At 40.3% G+C, this 14,636-nt stretch overlaps 1 pseudogene; it reads left to right on the top strand.

Annotated features, from left to right (window-relative positions):
* The window catches only part of LOC130027674 (NADH dehydrogenase [ubiquinone] 1 beta subcomplex subunit 5, mitochondrial-like), a 66,245-nt pseudogene that overhangs the window by 35,140 nt on the left and 16,469 nt on the right, over positions 1 to 14,636 (top strand).

Consider the following 14,636-nt stretch of genomic DNA (forward strand, 5'->3'; position numbering starts at 1 on the left):
GTGGGAGGGATACTGGGATCCATGGTGGTGGGAAATGGGCACTGGTGGAGAGACGGGTATTTGATCATTGTATAATTGAAACCCAAGCAGAAAAATTTGTAAGTCTACAACTGTACCTCATGGTGTCTCACTAGTAAAAATTAAAAAAAAAAAAATAAAGTAAATAAGCTATTGTATAAAAAAAAAGTGGTTGTCCAAGATCACAGAACTGGTTAATTAGAACTCAGAATTCAAGCCCGGGTGTAGAGGACTTCCAATCTGCTTCCATTAGCAGTGTTACCCATAAATCTCCCAGGATATCATTCTTTTACCTATTATCAGCTGGTAACCTTTAGAGATCCTGAATATTTTTCATTGCAGTACATTTCTCAAGTACAAACATTAATTCACTCAACTGATTTCTTTCTCTGCAAATAAATTCTATATCACAAGATGGCAAACTTTAAATGTGAGAAGTCAAGAGACAACAATAATACAACACTGAAGTCACTGAAGAACTTAAGCTAATGTAATTAATAAGAATCCACTTAAAACACTTATTTAGGCACCCCACTGTGAATGGGCATGACTTCACACAAGAAATAAATGCAAGAAGAGTCACAATAAAAGAAATTAATGAGCCCTTTTAACATTATAGAGATAAATAGAACTTCAAATAAAATAGAAATACAAATTAAATGGAAAGCATGTAAAGAGTTAGAAATCGAGGTGGGGGGCAAGAACAAAAAGGTGGAAGAGTCTAAAGTTCAGACTAGTCTGGTCACAATGCCAATGAGAAACATTCTCGAGAAAAGGGTGCTGGAGGATGAGAAAAACTAACCAAGATTTGGATCTCCAACCCACTATCCCAAAACTACTCCATTCATCACATCCTTTGCTGCTGACATCAGAAAGGCAGAATTTTTATACCAGCAAATGGATTTCTTCAGAAACTGCAAAAGAAAGGAGGTTGGGAATGGGGGGTTCAAAACCATAAGGAAAAAAAGGAAGCATGTTCTGATGGTGAAAGGAAGCATGTTCATTTGCACACCTTCCTGGAACAAAATGAAGGTTCTAATGTAGACTTTAAAGGGGCTACTATCAGAACAATGGAATAGAACAGAGTGGAATAAGTGGACAAGAAAGAAAGAAAGGAGAAAGGAAGAAAGAAAGAAAGAGAGAGAGAAAGAAGGGAGGGAGGGAGGAAGGAAGGAAGGAAGAAGGAAGGAAGGAAGGAAGGAAGGAAGGAAGGAAGGAAGGAAGGAAGGAAGGAAGGAAGGAAGGAAGGAAGGAAGGAAGGGGACATAAGTGAACATCTAATCTTTGGTAGAGTGGTGGCCAACCTCAGTTGAAATCCTGGCACCTTACACCAGTGAGAATAGCACATTACTGGCAAGGACATAGAGGAAAACGAATTCCATTCTGAGGTATGAATACACTGTTAAAGGAAAAACACAGCTTCTATAGGAGAAGAAAAATGGCATTATATATAGGAGTATGTTCCATATGACACTGCAAGCTAGAAGGATCTAAATCACGCAAACAAATAATGGAAAACTTGCCTTGGTTTCCTTTTCTTTGGGAATTTAAATTAACTTCAGTTTGGCTTAACTGAAGCTGATCCAGCTTTAAACAACGAAAAGAAAGGGTTCCCCATTTGCTTCATCCCTGAAACCATGTCATAGGGATTGGGTCTTCAAATCAAAAATATCCAGAGCTAACTAAGGTTTCACTTATCAGCTCTGTGATCCTGGACCCTTTAGCTGTGTGCTCCAAATCCCAGTTAGCACCTCCTGCACTGGGTTGGGGTGAGAAGTAAACATAATAGTATGCTACGTAGTTGTCATATGTCTGCCCTATTAAACCCTTAAAACTTAGAAACATTTACATGCTTGAATATATATATATATATATATATATATATATAATAGTTAAGGTGATTCAAAATAGCACTGTAGCACTGTCCTCCCATTGTTCATCGATTTGCTCGAGCAGGCACCAGTAACATCTCCATTATGAGACTTGTTGCTACTGTTTTTGGCATATCAAATACGTCACGGGTAGCTTACCAGGTTTTGCCATGGAGGCAGGATACTCTCAGTAGCTTGCTGGGCTCTCCTAGAGGGACGGAGGAATCGAACCCGGGTCAGCCACACGCAAGGCAAACGCCCTACCTGCTGTGCTATCACTCCAGCCCAATTTTCAAAATAATATTAATTTCAAAATAATAGAAAAAAAAGAATTTGCACAATGGGTTTTTTTTTTTTTTTGCAAAAGTCTAGCTCTTTAGGGAATGGTTCAAGGATGACTGGACTCATTTAAAATATTCTATTCCAAATGCAGAATGGGTATGGAATTTGCCTTGCACATGGCCAACCTGGGTTCCATTCCCAGCATCCCACACAGCCACCCCCCCCCAGGCACTGTCAGGAGTGATTCCTGAGTGCAGAGTCAGGAGTAACCCCTGGGCATCACGAGGTGTGGTACCCTCCCAAAAATTAAATAAAATATTCTATTCCAAAGATTAAGTTATGCCTGAGTTTTTTTTCAACAAGAACTAAATCACTAGATGGAGCCAGAGAGATTATACAGAGGGTAGAGTGCTTGCCTTGCATGCAGCTGAGCCAGATTTGATCTCTGGCACCTCATATGTGCCCCAAGTCCCTCCAGAAGTGATCCCTGAGCATAAAACCAGGAGTCAGCGCTGAGTACCCCAGGGTGTGGCCAAACGAATAAAAATCTAAGTCACTGGAAACTTAAATGCTTTATAGATTTAAATGGTCCCTCAACTTTTTTTTATGTCATGGCACATTTAGAAAATAATAATATTTATGAGGCAAAACGTGCTAAAGAGACAAGACTGATCACAGCCAGAAGCAACTGATCTATGGTTCTGCCCTTCCTCTGCCTGCTTGCCATCTCCAGACAAAACAGTCCATATTTCAGCTCATTTGAAACTCATTTGAGGATATGAGTGAGTCACAGCTGACCTATTAGAACTATTGGTTCTATAGTGATTCCCAAAAAGACCTATTAGTGATTTTTTTTATTGAATCACAGTGAGATATAGTTATAAAGTTGTTCATGGTTGGGTTTCAGTCATACAATGCTCCAACACTGTTCCTTCACCAGTGTCCATTTCCCACCACCAATGTTCCCAGTTTCCCTCCCACAATGTCTCCATCACAGTCACCTCTCTCTCTCTCTCCTCTCTCTCTCTCTCTCTCTCTCTCTCTCTCTCTCTCTCTCTCTCTCTCTCTCTCTCTCTCTCTGCCACCCCCTTCTCTCTCTCTTCCTCTTCTTTTGTGCATTATTGTTTGCAATACAGAAACTGAAAGGTCATCATGTATATCCCTTTAGCTTTTCTATTAGTGATTCTTAAAGTGTATACCAGTTGGAAATTCTGTCAGGAAAAAAGAAAAGAAAAAATAATCCTTGTCTCTTTCCCACCTCCTCTGGAACCAGAAACCCAGGGACTGGAATTCAGCGATTCATATAAACTAATCCTGCAAGCGATTCTGGTGCACACATGAATTGGCAAACTACTGCTCTGTGTGGATATCTGAAGGTCTTAACTTACCAAAAGAAACTTGCCATTTTAATGAAATGTGTGAGCCTGAGTAAGTAAGGACCTATTCTCTAAGAACCTCTGCCTATGCATGCAAGACAAGTGCTTTGAGACTAAAAGTAAAATTCTGTCCACCCACCACAGTCCAGCAAGAAAAAGAACAGCTCAGCCCTCGTGGGCTGGAGGGTTAGTTTTTGCAAAGAAGAAGACAAGGGAAATAAAATAGACTGGGAAACATTAATTCCTGGAAAAAATTTCCAAAGAGTAAGTGTCCTTTGCTGCCCACTAGACTCTTTTTCTTCAATCTTCAAGCACCTATATAACTAAATGTTTTGTTGCAGCCATTTTTGCCTAAAGGTTGAATGAAACTTCTGACGTGGGTTTTAGGAGGACCGTCCCTGACCTTTCCTACTTCATTTCATTATGAAAATTAAAGTAAAATAGCCTTTAAATATAAGACCAGGGCGTTTATTTCAGACTTATAATTAAAATGATCGAGATGGTCAATTAAATTGTCAGTAGGCAGCAAATGTGAAAAAATAAATTGATCTCCAGGTAAAAGTTTTTTATAGATAAACGAATGGGTGGGGGGTGGGGGAGAGGCTTACAACTCAAATAATGTTTCTCTCATCCCCCTGTAGACGGAAAATATGAGGCTTGTCCTTTTGTTGTGAATAATTTCCAAGTGAAAGAGTCACAGTAGGGGGTGAGAATAGCACTGTTCCAAAAAGATCTTAAAAGAGAAGATTGATTCATCTTTTGACATTTTAGTTTCTTGTGTATTTATTAAGAATTGTACCATTTTAGTGGAACAGGTTTTAACAAATGTCAACCTCAAGTGTTTTCACATTTTTAAAAAACCAATTCCACACATCAGCCGGTTCTTTATTCACACCTCTAGCCCTGGCATAGCCTAAGGGGTATACACTTCCGAGTCCCCAGTATCCACTGAACTTCCCTCCAAGAGGATTTAATGTCCTGCTCTCCTGTTAAAGATTTATCTTGTTGGTATATGACTTTATATTTCCTGCATTTCCTTTCTCTATAAAAACAGGTTATTCGCTTCTATTTTAAATTTTGCTATTTTACTTCATTAAATTTCTATAGTAGTCATTTCTAAAAATCATCCTCTAAATTTTGTATAGTTTTTCTACTAATAGTCTTTAGATCAACCAAAATAATAAATAATTTACTCTCCCAAATTTTTTGCAAGGCATATTAATCTCAAAGGGGCTTTATTTAATCCAAATGTGAAATTCATGTTTCACGGCATTTGTATCTGTCATTTTCACACAGAATAGTGTTATTATTGCACCCCTAAAGGTGTATTTTATTGACTTACAAAATTTAAAAGTCATGTTTTTTACTGACTCATTTGGTTTCTGTGTTTTCTGTTTGCTTGTTTGTTTAATGTCCATATGTTAACTGCCATATTTACCAACAAATTATTTGGTCTACCTCAATCACAAATGAGAACTTCAGTGAAATTAATGAAGGAAGGTTACAGTTCTTTTGTGGGGGACAGAGAGCAAAAAAAATTGTGATTTACCGGAAAGAGCTTACAGAATGGTAACCTACTTGGGCTGGAGCGATAGTACAGTGGGTGTTTGATAAACCAGTGTTTGACACCCCTCCCTGCCGCCCCCAGCATCTCATATGATCCCCAGAGCATGTTTGTAGTAATCCCAGATTGCAGAGTCAGGAGAAAGCCCTGAGCACCTCCAGGTGAGGCCAAAAATAAACAAACAAACCCTTACCTGGAGGTCTTAACAGGTGCCGGATTGCAGTTAACACCGAGTGCCTCAGAGCTGGTAAAACAATAGAGAGGGTAAGACTCTTGCCTTGATGTGGTCGGAGTTCCATCCGCCCCATAAGGTTCCCCAGCCCTTCCAGGTGTGACACATCCCCCTCCCCCACAAAGAGAATAAAAATATAAACTACTCACAGAATTCTTGCTTACTCTTCAAGCCTGTGTTCTACCTTTCTACCTTGAACACAAATCTCACTTGCTTGTTTCTCTGCCTCTTTTCTTGCTTTTTCCACTCCGGAGAGACCGGTGTTATCTCTTAAACATGTATTTGCGCTCTCTCTCTCTCTCTCTCTCTCTCTCTCTCTCTTTCTCTCTCTCTCTCTCTCTCTCTCTCTCTCTCTCTCTCTCTCTCTCTCTCTCTCATCCCTTAAGCAAGTTTCAATGAAAACTATCTAGCTTCAAGAATAAAACAAAAAAGGAGGAATTGGAAGATAAGTCCAGTCCAGCGGTTAGAGTGCTTGCTTGCCTTGGCTTTCCATTCTGCTGACCTGCATTCAATCCCTGGCACCCCACCAGGACTGATCCCTGAGCACAGGGATTCCCTCCCCTAAAAAAAAAAAAAAAAGTGTAAACTCTGTTAATTTCACTGAGGTTTCATTTGCATGGCAGCAGCAATTAAATGTACTGGTTTTATTCCAGTACACTCAGGTTCTTGTCTTCAGGCAGTCAAGATGAAAAGGAAGGGGCTGGAAAAGAGGTGACTTCAGTAGAAATTTTATTTGAGAAAAGGGAAGGGAAGGGGTCAGGTCAGGGGTCCCCTGAAGTAGGCTGCCCAGAAAAGGTGAAAATCTCTTCCTTTTATATCTTCATTGTCTGGGGTGGGGGTGGGGGGATTGGTGAGTGAGCAGTTTGCATTGGGTTAAAGTGTGCTAGGTGGGAAGATAATGGGACTAGCGGGGGAAGGGCAGGATGTTTGGGAAGACCTTGTGACCTTGTGCATATCCTAGGCCCATCCCCAGGGAGGCCAATGCCAGGAATTTTTCCTTAGGGCCATTCTTTTTAATCTCCCCCCCTGCCTAGTGCTTTCTTTTCCCTATAACCCTTCATCAGTTTGAAATCAGAGGTTCCAGAGTTCTAATTCTAGTTCTGCTTTTCATGATGTTGATTATGTGCACATATGTTTGCTCATATATGAGCACAGATTTTTGCTACCCTATAAATAACAATGAGAAAAAAAATGCTTTATTTCCATCACATTGCACATAGTAGGAAATAAAAGATCATTTGAGAGTGTTTGTTGGGATATCCCCATTGACCTGCAGAGTGAGTCAGTCCATTGGGTGGATGGACAGTTGTCTCATGTGTTTTTTTTTCACCCCTCAGAAACTTCATTCTAGTTTAAAATTTAACATTAAAAAATAGAAACATTGAGAGAAAAGGAAAAAAAGAAAAATTGAAAGATATTCTTCTCCAATTAAAAATAAATACTTTTATGAACTGAGGATATAAGGCATTGGGAGAATGAATTGAAGAAGAGGGTTTAGTTGCTGGCACCACAGAAATAGAAAAAGAAAAATCTTTTTTTTTTGTTTTTTGGGTCACACCCGGCGATGCACAGGGGTTACTCCTGGCTCTGCACTCAGGAATCACTCCTGGCAGTGCTCAGGGGACCATATGGGATGCTGGGAATCGAACCCGGGTCGGCCGCGTGTGTGAGGGACAGACCCAAAATGAACTACCACCAGAATTAATTTAGCTTAGCTTAATAGGAAACTGCATTGCAAAATAACTTGTTTTTCAAGGAACAGGTCTAGATAAGCTTTTTCAGATCCGCTTTATAGGATCTGCGGGCACTGCAAAATAGCTGGTTTTTCTGCCCCTGGGAAAGGAATTCAGATACAGGTACTCGAAGGGTGGGGGTCAGACCAGATAACTGGATGTCTCTCACAAGACCCATGTTGCAAGACCCAGGACTGCCTTAAAAATCTGTCAGTTCCTAAGCACCGAGGCAAAATGCTGATCTTTAAACTATAGGCTAAGAAGTGATGTACCCTTAATTGGATTGGTTAAGAAAGCATATGTTGTTACAAATCTATTGGCTATGAAATGTGTGGGCTTTGCTGTAATGGCCAGTGAAGGCCTATATAAGATCCCCTTTGAAGAAATTCGGGGTCTTGCCTCACCTAACAGACCTGCGTGTCTGTGTAGGCGGCTTGACCCTGGCTAGCCAGTCTTACAATAAACCTTGCTTGCTGTTTGCAGTCTCTGGAGTCTCTTTGTCATTAAAGGGAGATCACGATCCGCGCCCTAACACGTGCAAGGCAAATGCCCTACCCTCTGTACTATCACTCCAGCCCCTATTTTTAAATAAAGGCCATAATAGCCATGCTCTACTCAGAGAATGGTAGTGTTAAGAGCTGAGATATTGTAATTTCAACAGTGTAGAATACTTGTTTTCATCAGTATTCTAAAAATTAATTTCCAAAAGTTATGCAAAAAAAATCATTTTTCGCATTAACGCAGAACCATAGTCACAGACTTTTTAAAATTATAATTTAAGTACATACTGAAAGAAAAACATCAAAGGAGAAAAATTAAGAAGAGATTAGATTAAATGTTAAACCATTTAGATTAAATGTAGATTAAAAGGAACCAAGTATTAAAACCAGATATTTCAGACAAATTAAATCAGTGTTTACAAATATTCCAAAACGCCATGGGAAAAACTCATACTATAAAAACGTAGCTCCTTAAACTATAGGTCATGACTTTTCTTAAATGAGTTTTTAACATTTTTGTGTGCAATTTATTGTCAGGAATTGTTTTATTTGTATACTATTTTATGTGCATATGTATCTGGACTGTATAAAAATTCTACAGGTAAAAAGTTGTTGTGAGTGGAAAATGTTTAAAAATCCCTGTCATAGAAAAACAAAGGCTTCGAAATGTCTTGTAATAAAAAAAATGTGTCCAGATCTCTTGGTCTAATACTTCCAAAATTTCTTTAATCACGGAAGCTCTTTTTGCCTTAGAATATATCCAAACACTCATTTTCAAAATCAGACTGTTGGAATCTGCTAATCTAGGCTAATCATTGAGTGAAACCTAAGGCCAAGTCTTTAAAAAAATCTGAGTTCAACAAGTTGGGACTCATTATCCAGTTGGGGACTCATTATCCACCATCACAGTTGGGGTCGTCTCATTATCCAACATCACACACTACCATCCATATCAACAGCATACCTCTACTGAGTGACTGTGTGAAATATCTGCACAAGTTTTTACATGATCTGTGTTCTAGTAATAAAAATCATAGTCATCCAAAAAAAAAATTGCTAATATAACATACATGACCGATCATACCAGGTAAAATTTATTTCATTCTCCAAGAGTCCACAATACCATGGAGTTTTTACTTTATTACAAACTTTGATTCTTTGAACTCTCTTTTCAGAATTAGATCATAAATATGTGTATTGAATAAAATACCATAACTCATGTCAACTGTGTGATATCAAAATTGCATATAATTTGCCCCAAAACTAAGCTTAAACTGCTCTTGAATTTTAAATCTCTCATTAAAGTCTACAGAACACTTTACATAGAATAGGCTCTCAAATACATTTCCCATTTGAATTAAATGATGACCTGGAATTGAAACATTATTTGAAGCTACTTTAGGAAAGAGGAAATTGAGTTCATTTTTAATATTCCTTTCATCTCCATCTAGACAAACCACACTTACTAAATTTCTTCATACAAGAAGATAGAACAAGATATTTCACCCTTAGACATTAAAGTATCATGGAGGAAGAATTATCTGCAGTTTAATGATTTCTGAGAACTAAGTCATATGCATCTTATTACCACATAATTTGGGAATTTTAATACAACCATTGTGGAGATTATAGTGCAGCTAACAAATGCATTCAAATAAGTGTACAAAGTCAGTGTCAGCATATTTCAAGTACAAAATACATTAAGAGCAGGTTTTATTGGCCTGTATCATCAGGAGAATTTTCTCTCCACTTAGTTTACTTGCTCTGGCTTAGCTTTTGAAGATAAATTCATAGATAATGCTTTATTTTAAATCAAGCCATGGAGAGAAGCCTGTATTTCTCATTCAGTTATTTTATGTCCTTAATTTCCATTCCATATGAAAAAACATTCACTAATCAATTAGCCAATAAAATTAGCTATAGTTTTCCAGGAGATACCTAAATTCTAGGAACTAAAGAGCTTTCCTAACTTCTTGAAGCACTAGGGCTTTTAATTTCATTGTTGGAGACACTCCTTGCCTTCAACAAGTTCTTTTATTGAAATTAGGAGCTCCTAAAAATTAAGGCACTGGGTAAGATGCCTGCCTTGCCTTCAGCCTACCTGGGTTCATTCCCCAGCACCATTTATGGCATCACCAGAAGTGATCCCTCAGCACACAGCATCAATAAGTCCTAAGCACAGTCAATGTGACCCTAGAACAAATTTTAGTCTAAATTCAGACTAAAGCAAGAAGGAACCACATTACACACACACACACACACACACACACACACACACACACACACACACACACCTCCTTGTTACTGCAATACAATTTACCCTTTTAAATGTAATTTTGTACTTTATGCTTAAAGAACAATAGATTTCAAAATTCTGTATGTGTGATATTTTGTTATTTTTAAAAAGTCATTTGGAGTCATGGGGCCCATCATATATATTAGTGCTGGGCAGGTGGAACCACATGGGATACTGGGGACCATATGTGGTAGTAGGGTACCATATGGGGTACTAGAGGACCATATATTAGCCATTCCACATATGTTAGTGCTAGGGAGGTGGAACCACATGGGGCACTGAAGGACCATATGTGGTACTGGGGGACCATATGGGGTACTGGGAGGGGGCCATACGGGTTGCTCTGAACTGGGGCCATCTGTGTGTGAGGCAAGCGCCTTAAGCCCTGCATTATCCTTCTGGCCCTACTTCCTGCAGCATTTTATCCCTACTTCCTTAATTCTATATACTGAGCTATTTAACCAAGAATTTTTTAAGACTAGAGGGAAGTATCCATCCATACAGCTTTTCTTGGTATCTTTTCCCACAGTCTTTAGTGCCTAACATATAACTTGGACAGTTTATTTATTACTAATGCTGGTTATAGTTGGGTACTGCTCTAAGCTGTTTACATGGATTATTTCATTTGCTGTTCACAACAATCTCATCAGGCAGGTGATATTATTGTTAGTAATCGTCCTAATTTATAGACAAGGAAATCAAGATACCTGTCCATATTACATGGCACTTGTCAGACTGACAGTCTGGCTTCAGAAAAGCAAGCATTTGATTAAAACACTATTTTGTTTCCTCGGAAACTTCAGTAAGAAAGCAAACTGTTGTAAATCCCAACAGAAAGAGATCATGCAATTCTCTGTCTCTGTCTCTCTCTCTATCTTTATCTCTCTGTCTCTCTCTGTGTGTCTCTCACTGTCTCTGTGTCTCTCTGTCTCTGTCTCTCTGTGTCTCTCTGTCTCTGTCTCTCTGTGTCTCTCTGTCTCTGTCTCTGTCTCTCCCTCCATCCATCCATCCACCCTCTCCCTGCACACACACACACACACACGTATACACACACCCCTGAGACGCCACCCCAGGGGATCAGAAGACAGAAAAGAGGTAAAACTAACAGCAGCCTCTGCTAGGAACTCTGAGGAGCTCCAGCAATCCCATTGTGGCCAGGAGACTTAGCTTGATCCCCAGCCAGTGGCCCTTACCTACATGAAACCTGTTTTATGGAACTCCCTAGTCAGCATGGGAAATGCACTGGTCTGGACATCTGCTTAGATTCGGCCAGTCCCACAGCACCCCGTCAGAGAACCTGGAACCCATTAGCACTGCTCCCCTCAGTAAGGAGTCAAGGAGTCAACCCCCACCCATCTGCTGAGTGTAGCCTCCTGGGATGCATGATCAGGCAGCCTCAGCAGGGATACTGGGCAGTGCTGGAGACAAGCCCGTAGTTCCTGCCAGGCAGCTGAGTGCAAAGCCAGCAGCTTCACCGGGAAAGGAGTGCTGCCAGTGATCCTGCCCAGCCCAGGAAGAGCGCCCACAGCCCCGCCTGCCCACAGAACTCAGATCCAGCCCTAGCCAGCCACGGGAGACATCCAGGGGCCCCCACTCCACCAGTTCCCAGACTCCCAGATACCCAAGGACAGCCACCACATATTTGATCCGGAAGAGTCACATCCGAGGCACACAGAAGCCGCTAACTCAGAGCAACTGCTCTGCCTCATTATTTACAAGAGCCAAAGGAACAGAGCAACCTGTGTTCTTCCATTTAAAAAAGGATTAAGGAAATTATAATTGATACACACAGACATATTAAAATACAATTCCAGCATTCAAGGAAGGAAATCCTGCCTCTTTGGGCAACATGGAAGAATTTTGAGGGTGGTACGCTAATTTTCGAACAGAAAAACCAACACTGGGGCCAGAGTGATCGTACAACGGGTAGGGCATTTGCCTTGCACGTGGTTGAACCAGATTTGATCCCCTACATCCCATATGGTCCCCTGCGCATCGCCAGGAGTAATTCCTAAGTGAAGAGCCAGGAGTAACACCTGAGGTGGAATACAAAAAAAGGGGGGGGGGAAGTAAAGAAAAACTAATACTGTACAAACTCACCTATTTATGAAATATCTTTTTGAAAATCAAAACCAACTTATGGAAAAAAAGAGCAGATGGCAGTTCCTAGGGACAGGGAGGGGAAGGGGAATGGTGAGGTAGTCTTAAAAGGCCCAATCTTCTAAGTGAATAATTTCTGGAATATAATATAATATGCTACAAGCACCACAGTAAGTAATGTATACTGTATTTTCTACTTGACCACTGCCACAGAAAATCCTGAAAGAATTCTCATCACGTGGAAAAAAAACTATGTGAGTTGCTGGAAATATTTACTAATTTACTAATTAGTATATTTACACAATTTACTAGTTGTGGTAATCAACTTGTACATTTTAGCACTGTAGCACTGTCCTCCCTCTGTTTATCGATTTGCTTGAGTGGGCACCAGTAACATCTCCATTGTGAGACTTGTTGTTACTGTTTTTGGCATATTGAACACGCCTCAGGGAGCTTGCCAGTCACTGTCGTGCAGGCGGGATACTCTCAGTAGCTTGCCAGGCTCTCCAAGAGGGAAGGAGGAAACAAACTTGGGTTGGCCACTTGCAAGGCAAATGCCTTACCCCCTGTACTATCACTCCAGTCTGTGTGCATCTTAAACCTACACAATCCTAGAATCTCTTATGACTCTAAAGACTTGGGGAGGTGGGGGAAGGCGGGGGTAAACAGACACTAAATCTTACTTCTAATTAAAACCGGTTGGAAACTGCCCTTCTTCCATGGGATAAAAATCTGGGAAGTTTCATCCCTAAGGAAGATAAAGCAAAGGACATGGCAGTTACTGCTTTGTGATGCTCAGCACACCAGTTGCCTTGCACCACCAGAGACATGGCCAGGCAGCATCTGTCATCTACAATAAAGTGTGACCCTGTGAGGTGATTCCAGCCACTGCAGTGTGGGAAGGACGGCGTGTTTCTCTTCAAACCTCCCTTACCTTCTTCGCCTTTTGTCCAACTAGATGCAATGGACCCAGTATATTTCCTCCCTGACAGGAAATAAACCCGTCAAAGAAAGACAAACATTATAAGATATCACTTCTGCCCACAGTAGCCCTGGGGGTGGTGAGTTGATTGCAATGCCCTTCGGTCACTGCGGTGATGGCCCTATCAGGCCACTACCCTGGCAGCCAGCTTGGATTTGGGGCTTCCTCACCCACAGCATCCCCAAGGCTCTCGCTCTTGTTCCACAGTGTGGAGATCACCACAGAAATAGACTGTTAATCATCAAACCTTCTGGATTCAATGATAAGTTATTTTTGCATTTAATAAAATTCTACATTTTGTTGACCAGATTCCAGTAGCAATTAGGATAACTCTAGTGAATGTATTCATTGGTGAAACTGAATTGGCAGAAATTCCAGAAGGTCATGTACCAGAACATTGGAAATATTACAAACCTCCTATATCAAGATGGATTGCCCATGCTTTCTTCAATTGTCCTGAAAAGAATCATAAAAAAAAAAAAACCCACAGTGGCTATCTTCTGAAGCTGAAAAGGCTGAATTACAGTTAAAGGAGTTAAAAGTATGAAGATTAATGTGTGAGATAGGTTATGCTTCCTGGAATCAGGATTCAACCATTGAGAAGATGCTTATTGATCATTCTCCAAAAGCATCTCAGATGAGTAATCTTCTATTTCTCAAAAAGTATGTTGTCTTTAGGGGAAAACAGAAGTATATTCTGTTGTTGTTGTTGTTGTTGTTGCTGTTGTTCTGAATAAATGATGAGTATGAGAAAGAAAACACTATAAGATATCACTTACATGTGGAATCTAAAAAATTAGAACTCAGGGAAGCAGAGAATAGCAAGCGTGATGAGGTCTTGGGGGTTGGGGGAAAGGGAAGAAACCGAGCAGGTGCACAGACTTCCAGTTAAAAGATGAGTAAGTACTGGGGAATCTAATGTACAGTTGGTGACTATATGGTATCATACACTTGAAAGTTGCGAGGAATAAATCTTAAATGTTTCGCCACAAAAATCAATCAATAAATAGGGCTGTGTTGTGACTCGATGGAGGTTGTGACCACCTTAGCCTATGCTAAGGTGGTCATTATTTTGCCATACATATGTGCAACAAATCAGCAGCTGAATAGCTTAAACTTACACAGCGTTATATGTCAATTACATCTCAATAAAGGCAAAGGGAACAGAAGTTCATAAAAGCTCCTGTAGTTTCAAAAACCTCATCATTAACTTCTAGAACTGGCTTTCCTGTCCAACAGAGCAGTAAAACAAGTTCCAAAGTGATCAAAGAGCCTATTGTTAACTGAGCTTCACCCTCCTGACCTCATCATCTGTCACTCATCTCCAGGGGCACTTAGACAATGTGAATGATGTCCCCCAACCTGAGCAATAGGGCAACCTGGAAAGCCATGAATTATTTCTTTTTTTCTGATGGCAATAATTTGCTTTGGATATTTTTTTTTTTGCACTTTGGGGCATGACTTAGAGGAACAGCGAGAGTTGTGAAGTGCCATTCTCACACCTCGGCTCCCCCAACCTCCCTGCCCCTCACTCCTGTCCTCACTGCCGGGTAATACAATTTCTCTGTTTACAGTTCACTTTTCTCTCACTTACCTACACAATGGTAGGGAAGAAAGGATGAAAATGTAAGGTAACATTTCTTTGTTTTTAAGCATAAGAACACAGGACGAATGAAGGGCAA

The sequence above is a fragment of the Sorex fumeus genome, unplaced genomic scaffold, assembly GCF_029834395.1.
Source record: "Sorex fumeus unplaced genomic scaffold, SorFum_2.1 ptg000037l, whole genome shotgun sequence".
In the NCBI taxonomy this organism is placed as follows: domain Eukaryota; kingdom Metazoa; phylum Chordata; class Mammalia; order Eulipotyphla; family Soricidae; genus Sorex; species Sorex fumeus.